The following is an 8,861-nucleotide window of genomic DNA, read 5'->3' on the forward strand; positions in this document are numbered from 1 at the left end:
AAAGACAGTGTGCTATATTTTCTCTTTTGTTTCAGGACGAAGTATTAGACGTACATGTATAAGATCAACCTTGTTCATCCTATTATTCAGACCATTTATATCTGGTTTTTGTTTTTTGGTTTTTTTGGGGTTTTTTTAACTTTTTTTTGTTTTATTTTGTTTGGTCTTACTTGATGATAGTGAGTTAAAATATTGTGCCATTAATGTGTTTCTGCCAGTTTTTTCCTGTTCATGAGAAAGATCTTTTCATTGTGGATTATAAAATTCATCATGACGAAGTGACCCTTATGTATAACTTAGTGAGTTTTCCTTGAATTCAAATTTCTTTGGTTTTAATATTATACACCTTCCCTTGCTTTCTTTTTATTTGTCATCATTTTACTCACCATTTACCTATCATTTTGTTTGTAATTTTATTTTTAGCTTCTCTAAGTCATTTTGTTTTAATACATGGGCATATACTTAGATTTTTAAAATATTTATTTATTTATTTTTGGCTGCGTTGGGTCTTTGTTGCTGCGCACGGGCTTTCTCTAGTTGTGGCGAGCGGGGGCTACTCTTTGTGGTGGTGCGCGGGCTTCTCATTGTGGTGGCTTCTCTTGTTGCCGAGCACGGGCTCTAGGCATGCGGGCTTCAGGAGTTGTGGCATGTAGGCTCCGGTAGTTGTGGCACGTGGGCTCAGTAGTCGTGGCTTGCGGGTTCTAGAGTGCAGGCTCAGTAGTTGTGCCACACGGGCTTAGTTGCTCCGTGGCATGTGGGATCTTCCCGGACCAGGGCTCGAACCCTTGTCCCCTGCATTGGCAGGCAGATTCTTAACGACTGTGCCACCAGGGAAGTCCAGATTTTTTCAAATCCAATATGAGAATTCTCACCTTTTAGTAAGGTTATCTGTTTTTATTATAAATGATTACATTTAACTGAAAACATATGAGTGTATTTTTAATATTTCCTTTCTATTTTCCTGTTTCTAAACATTTGCTATGTTAACTTTTTTTCTCCTTTGAATTTAGAAGACATACAGTCTGTTTGGGTTCCAGTATTTACCTTTATAACTTTAAATAACTTTAAAGTTATAAAGTATACTTAAGCCTATTTTTCCCAATATATCAATTTCAGTAGCACAATCGTCCCTCTTTATTTTCTCATATGAAAGATGAGAAAATTAGCACTTTTGGACCACCTATTCTCTTCTTCCCCAATTTTATTTGCTTGTTCTGGAGCTTTTGTCCTACTTTATACCATTGTCAGTTAAAAATAATTAGTTTCCTCTTTTCCAGGAATTAGAATTCTTGTAATTAGAATGTCTGCGTATTTAGATGTAATTTATATTTAATAGATTCAAGACTCAAAGCTGATATTTCATCCTATGACTTCCCCACTTCTGAGTTATTTATTTTTATTTTAACTCTCAGATTACATTTTCAAGTAAAATTTTTTGCAATTTTACTGAGGTATAATTGAAGTACACCAAACTGCACATATATAAAGTATACAAGATCAGTCTATGTACACACACACATGCACACACACACTTCTGTGAAACTACCACTGTGATCAAGATGACGACCCTTTCCATCTGAAAAAAAGCAATCCTCAATACGGAGGACTGACAACCCAAATATCCAATACACAGTTAATTTTGTAGACCTAAAAAATATAGTAGAACAAAATGAGTAGATAAAAAACTAAAAAGTATAATAAAAACCAGAATTTCCTGAAATGAAGGAAAACATACATTTGTACATCAATAGAGTCCTTCATTATTTAGGACAAAAATAATAAAGAACTGTAAAGTCTGAGTGAAGTTATTGAAAGGGCAAGGTTAGAGGGAATATGGCAAAAATAAGGTTATATACTAAAAGAAAATTAGTCTAACTTCAGATTTCTCCTTAGCAATTTTACATGAAAGAAGAAATTGGAGCTCTGTCTAATGAGTGTTTTGTTTGAGGGGTTGTGTATGACCCAATTTTCCATAGCCAGTCAAGTTATCATTCCTATGACAAGGCAACAGAAATATGTTATCAAATGGTCAAGAATTCATGAACTGTATCATTCATATAGTCTTCTCTAAAATATACTTGACTGAAGCTAACATCATATCAAATGGTGAAAGACAGTTGATTTCTCTGAGATTGGGAATAAAGCAAGGATTCTCACTTTCAACAATTCTATTCAACATTGTTCTGGAGGTTACACACATTGCAATAAAGCAAGAAAAGGACATGAAGGCATAATGATAAGAAGTGACAAAGTATAATTATTCCTGTTTGTATTTTCATATAACATTGTATATGTATATGTATGACAATATACAATGTATATGTACACCATATAACAATACATATACAGTGTATATGTATAACATACAACACTGTATAGGTTTAAGGTGTACATCATGTTGATTTGATACATTTATATATTGCAATATGATTACCACCATAGCTCTAGCTCATACCACATAATTATAGTTTTTGTGTGTGTGGTGAGAACATTAAGATCTGTCTAGAGTTTTCTATAAAGGGAACCATATAGTAGTTATTTGGGGATGAGGGTGGAGAGAGGGATAGATTGCAAAGAGGCATGACTAAATTTTTTGAGATGTTTATTATCTTGATTGTTCAAAAATAATATTGGTGGAATTTCTCTTTCCTGTGTTCCTGAGCACTATTTGAACCTTCCCCTTAGCATTTATTTTGGAATGTGAGATGCTAATAATTTCTATTCTCTGTTTAGATCTTCAGCTGCTTGAGGATTTGGAAGGAGGGCCAAGGTTATGTACAGCTGCATTCTGGAAACTCTGGCCCTGTGGTTTCTCTCTGAACTTGTTGACTCTATTGGAAACTGGGTTGATGTCTTATCTTGCTCTGTGCATGTGGGGTTACCCTTGGATTTCAGTTTGTTCCTCTGCATTGGTTTGAGAAGTTGAGTTGGAGTGATGCCTTGTAGGCTGGTTTGTAAGATTTTTCTTCTGTCTATTAGCACTTATTTTATCCAACAGTTGCCACTTGTCTGCAGCTTCCAGATCTTCCTAGTGAGGAAAGGAGGGCATCTTTGAGGAGTTGACATTTGAGTAGGAGCATGAATGAAGGAAAGGAATAAGCCATTTGAAGATGTAGGGAGAGAGCATTCCAGGTAGAAGAAACAGCAGATAAAGAAGTCCAGAGCTGTGAAAAAGCTTGGTGCTGCTTTAGTTGAGAGCCTTTCCTTTAAGCCTTGATGCTGATCTGCAATGGTAGAACATTCTAAGCAGTCACTCCCTGTTCTTCTCCCCCACAATCCCTGGGAACCTCCAATCTGAATGGGCTGGTCCAGCAGGGAACACAAACAGCACATGTGGTCTATCTATACAATGGAATATTATTTGGCCATAAAAAGGAATGAAGTTCTGATACATGCCCAATGTGGATGAATCTTGAAGACATCATGCAATTTCATATAAATGCAATCATACACTATGTGACCTTTTGTGTCTGGCTTCTTTCACTTAGCATGTTTTCTTTGAGGTTCAACCACATTGAAGCGTGTATTCCTACCTTATTCCTTTTTGTGTCTGAGTAATACTCCACTGTACGAACATACCATATTTTGTTTATCTATTCATCTGTTAACGGACATTTGGATTGTTTCCACATTTTGGCCACTGTGAGCAATGCTGCTATGAACATTCATGTACAAAGATTTGTTTATCTGCTTTCTTTCGTTTTTTTTTTTTTGAGTATCTATTTTCAGTTATTTTGGGTATATACCTAGGAGTGAAATTGCTGGGTCATTATTACATTTTAATTAGAAGGATTCTCTTCTCTTCAAAATGTGTTGGTTACAATTTTCTGTGGCTTCCTGTAGGATTCCCATCCATCATTTCACACTTTCTCAATTCTCCAGTCTCACCTACTTGAAATGCTCTCATAGAACCCATGGACTCTAAGGTGTGTGCTGGTAGAGTTTCTTAATCCTATAAGACCTGAGCCCTCACACACTGCTTTGCCTTTGCAGTGTCGTATTTCAGGAGTGGAAAAAGTAGATGGCTGAAATGGAAAAAGCACATAAAAGAGGAGGATTGCCATGCCAATGTGGCCTGGCCAACATGGAAGGGCGGACAAGAGACTGAATTTAACTCAAGCTCCAAAGACAGCTTCTGGGCTGAGGCCTCTCCCAAGAATGTTCTTCAGTTGGGTAGGCTGCCAAGTGGTGTAGGACCCAAGTAACTCTTGGTGCCCTTTTCCCTCCACCCTCAGGTACTTGAAGTTGCTGAGGTAGCAGTCATTTACATGGTAGTATGAATCAATGCTGGTTTGCTGACTTTTCAGGGAGGGACTCATGCCTCCTGCCTTCCCTGCTCCCCTCCAGTTAAAACACAGACATATTTTCAGCCTAGGGCTGTGCCAGGTCTCACACACATGACAGTGAATGAGATGGGCAAAATCTCTGCCCTGAAGGACCTGGAATCTAACAGAGGAGTCAGGAAAAAATGCATGTGCAAATTAAGAAAACAATCACACATTCTGAGGAGGCCTATGAGAGGAGTTCACAGTGTGCTGAGACAGAGACTAACAAGGATATAGGGCTGCTTTGGATGAGAAGGAGCCAGTTATTCTTTCTATATGATCTGGATTGTTTTTTCTCTCTGCGAGTTTTTTTTAAGGTCTTTGCTTCTTTTACTTTGATGTTCTGAAATTTCATGGGGATGTATCTCATTTAATAGTGTAAATTTTCGTTTATTCATTCCATGTGACACTTGTTAAGCCCTTTCAAATTTGGAAATTCATGTCTCCCTTCAGTTCCAGGAAATTTTTTTCATTTCTTCCCACTCATCCATTTTCTTTATTGCTTTCAGGAACTCCCATTTGTCAGATGTTTGACCTCCTACAATGATGTTTTGTGTCTTTCATATGTTTTATATGATGTTTTCTAGTTCATGGTGCCTTTTTATTTGTATTTTAGTCTTTGCTACGCTCTGGAACATTTTCTCTACTATATGTTCCAATCCCTCTACTTTCTAATGTAATATTAGAAAAATTTTAACTTGAGAGCCTTTTTCATTTTCTCATCTTTCCCATGGCATTCTGTTGTGATGGATGAAATAAGATCCTGAATTCTCTGAGAATAGAGAATACAGATTTTAAAACCTTTTCTTCTCTTCCCTGAACTATCAGTTTCCTCGGGTGTCAGTTTTTTCTCCTTGTTTATCTTTTCTCTCTCTTTCATGCTGCAGGCTTTCCTCAAATGTCTGATGCTTCTCTGAAGTTTAAGGCAATACAGAAACTGGCAGGGAGTGCTATTTACATAAGCCGGGCTTCTCAAAAGGAAAGCTTCCCTTTACCCAGAGGGAGTAGGAAGCTGGTTTTATCCCAAGGACTTCTCAAACGCCTGAAGTAGAAGCTGACACCTACACTACCTGCCTCTTCCCAGGTAATCATTCTCTCCCCAGACAGTTTGTCCACTTGCTTTAGGAGAACCTTCTGTATGTGTGTGGTAGGGCTGGGGGGAGTCAATAAACAAGTAACCCCCTGCATTTTGCATTTTCACCTCCACTCTCCTCTTCCTCCTCTGCTGCTCTTTGTCAGCCTTCATGTTGAATATCCCTAGGGTCTGCCCTAGGTCAGGTCCATCTTTTTTTTTTTTTTGCCTATTTTTGTTTAATTTATTTCTTTTAAGACCACCTCCTTGCAATTTCCAGAGAGAAAATATAAAACAAGAAACAGACTTGGTTTCAAATACATAAACAGTGTGCTGGAGTTTAAAGCATTACTGATAACATTGTTACAAAAGAGTGTCAGCTTACTCCAGGGCACTTCAGTATTCCTGAGGAATAAACATGATTTCTCTTTCCCTCCCACTGGGATGTTCTCAGATGTTAAGTCACTGTTTCTGCTTTTTGACATATTTTCCGTGTAGAAGATATGGAGCCTGCAGCGGCAGGTGGGGTGGTGGTGTGATGAATTGGGAGATTGGGATTGACATGTATACACTGATGTGTTTAAAATGGATGACTAATAAGAACCTGCTGTATAAAAAAGTAAATTAAAAAAAGAGGTTAAAATGCCACTTAAACATATTAAAATGTGTTCAACTGAAAAAAAAAAAAAAAGAAGAAGAAGATATGGAGCCTGAAAATCATGCTGACAGTTGGAGTAGGCCATTCCCAATCCCAAAGGCTAATGGCCACATTCTTCTTTTAAAGAAGGTAAGTGAGAAAACAAGTCCTAATCCAAAACCAGTACCTATCTTCCCGACGGCATCTGCCAAGCTCTGGTCCCACTTCCTGCTGAGCTCTGAATCCGACATGTTCCCCACCCTCAGTTCCAGCTTTCCGGACCGTGGGGCCCTGTGCTCAAACCCCTGGGGCCCTTCTTCTTAACTGTAGACTCTCCACCTGTATTCTCAGCTGTGTCCACCACCACCATCACACTTGATATCGTCAATCCTTTACATTTTAGCTGTTCACAGGTAGTGGCATCTCATTGTGCTTTAAACAGAACCAGATTTGATTTTTAAAAAAAGCAAAGGCAGGTGTTATTCTTATGCTTGGGTATTACGGAGCAATTCATAATGCCTACAAAGGTGAATGATGAATTTCATAGCAGAAATATCTATGGAGCTATGGATGGAAAAGAGACCATCCCTCCTGCTGAGAGGGTTGTCTGGGCAGAGGGCTGGGCTCAAGGACTCCCGAGTGCAGCACTGGGTCTCTCCCTCCCCACAACCTCTTCACTGTCCTGGGACCCCACTGCCCATGTTCAGCAAGGTCACGATGAGTTCTTCCCCAAGGCAGGCACCAGCTTCCCCAGACACCTGGTGAAGCCACTAGACCACAACTCTCCAGTGATTTCCTGGCTGTTAAGTCCTGCCTTCTTGCTATTTATTATGCTGGATAGGAAACCTATGCAAATGCTTTATTTTGGAAAAATGCCTGGGATGACTAAAACAACCCCAGACCTCCGCCCCCCCCCCACCTCCGCCCCACTACCCACCGAGCTGCAGGCAGCTGACGCTCCCTGCAGGAGCCCTGGTGGGATGGAAAGCTCGAGCCTGTCAATCATTTACTCAGCAGGGATGGGAGGGTGGCGAGCTTTTAAACAGAAAGTCCCTCAGGAGAAAAGAATTAAGGAGTATGTTGTGCTGAGCTTTCCTGGGGCACAGCTGGCAGAGCAAGAGGTGTGGGGAGGGTACAGGTGATCCGCCCCCAGGGGCTGGGCCCTCCCAGATTGATGGGGTGACCTCCACTGGCCTTTCTCAGGCAGGAAATGGGCTGTTTGCTAATGCCTTTCCCCTGCCACACACACCTGTGAAAGCCAGTTGGTGGTATTTTAAAATAATTTACTAGAATGAAATTTCTGTGTTTTCCTTTGGATATTTGCCCAGAAAATAGCTTTGTGCTTTTTGATTCAAGAAAAGGCTTCAGATATTACAGGACCTCAGATTTCAATCTCTCTCCCTCTCTCTCACAGACAAACACACACACACACACACACACACACACACTCCTGTGTCTCTTGGGCGAGAGTGAGGATACTCCAGGAGAAGCGAGGTGGCTTGTTTTTTTTAATCCTCGAAGGCTTAGTTAAGCCTGTTTCACTCACCTGTCCCCCCCCCCGCTCCAAGCCCTGCCCCCGGGACCTCCGCAGCTTGCTCCTGCCTCTCCCCACGGTGACTGTTCGGCTTCAGAGCATGGCCAGTTCTAATTTCATTTGCCTGAAATGGACGTTTCCTGAATAAGAAATGTGTGATGGGTTTGCCTTTGCTGTTGGCCTACTTCGGTTTAGCAAGCTGCCTCTCCATCCCTCCTGTGAGAGGACCAAGCAAACCGCAGCCAGTGGTCCCTGGCCTGAAACCCACGACTTGGGTATCAGGTGCCTGGTGCTTCTCCGGCCACCGGGAGGAGCTCCCTGGCCGGTTGATCACCGATGGGAACAGTGCCTTTGGGGTGTTAAAAGGAAAGCCACAGGCCCCAGATAGCATTACTTGTGCTAAAAGCCCATGATACCAAACCTGGTCAGCACCATCACGTGGGTCCTCTTCATTCCCCTCCAACCCTCCCCAGAGGAAGAAGGGGCAATCTGTGTGATCAAACGCTTGTCATCCAATGCTCTGTGGTGACCTAAACGGGAAGGAAATCCAAAAAAGAGGGGATACATGTATATGTATAGCTGATGCACTTTGCTGTACAGTAGAAACTAACACAACATTGTAAAGCAACTATACTCCAATAAAAATTTTTTAAAAACCCCACAAACCCTTGTCATCGCCCCCCCCCACCAAAGATATACTGACTTAAAAAGAATCCTTTCTTTTCTCTTGCTAATAGCTCCCTCACCCCATCCTTCTTCCTAGAAAAACCTTCCATTATGTACAATCCCTGTGAGCGTGCTTCTAGCTGCTAGCTGGGATGATGCCTGACTCATGAATCGCCTAATAAAACCAATTAGATCTTTCAAATTCACTCGGTTGGATTTTGGTTTTTGACAGGAGTGGTACAATTCATCCTCTCAGGGCACTGAGATGGCGCTTCCTGCGCAAATGACAGAAGTCCCAGGTTTATCACTGTGTTCATTGGACAAACAGAGGAAGGGGTGTTCTGAGAATTAATGGAGGATCCAGGCTTCTGCTGTCTTCAGGAACGGTGCTCAGTTTCACCCTGCTGTCCTGCAGTCCCCACCCCAGATGTACACACTTAACACCCTCTGGGTCCCCGGGGAGCAATTAGGGATTATTTTAATGAACTATCGCTTACATGCAGAAGGAAAATTGAACTTCCGGTTGCATGAATGTCTTCTCATGCTCAGGGGGCTTTAAGTGTCTTCAAGTCACCTGAGCAAGTTGCTTTACTTTTTTTTTTTTTTTTTGGTATTTCAACCCTTGTA

At 41.0% G+C, this 8,861-nt stretch overlaps 1 pseudogene; it reads right to left on the reverse strand.

The window, feature by feature from the left end:
* Positions 1 to 5,683: 5,683 nt before the first annotated feature.
* LOC137766066 (MICOS complex subunit MIC10-like) lies at positions 5,684 to 6,313 on the reverse strand (annotated as a pseudogene).
* Between the last annotated feature and the right edge of the window lie 2,548 nt (positions 6,314 to 8,861).

The sequence above is a fragment of the Eschrichtius robustus genome, chromosome 6 (assembly GCF_028021215.1).
Source record: "Eschrichtius robustus isolate mEscRob2 chromosome 6, mEscRob2.pri, whole genome shotgun sequence".
Classification (NCBI taxonomy): Eukaryota; Metazoa; Chordata; class Mammalia; order Artiodactyla; family Eschrichtiidae; genus Eschrichtius; species Eschrichtius robustus.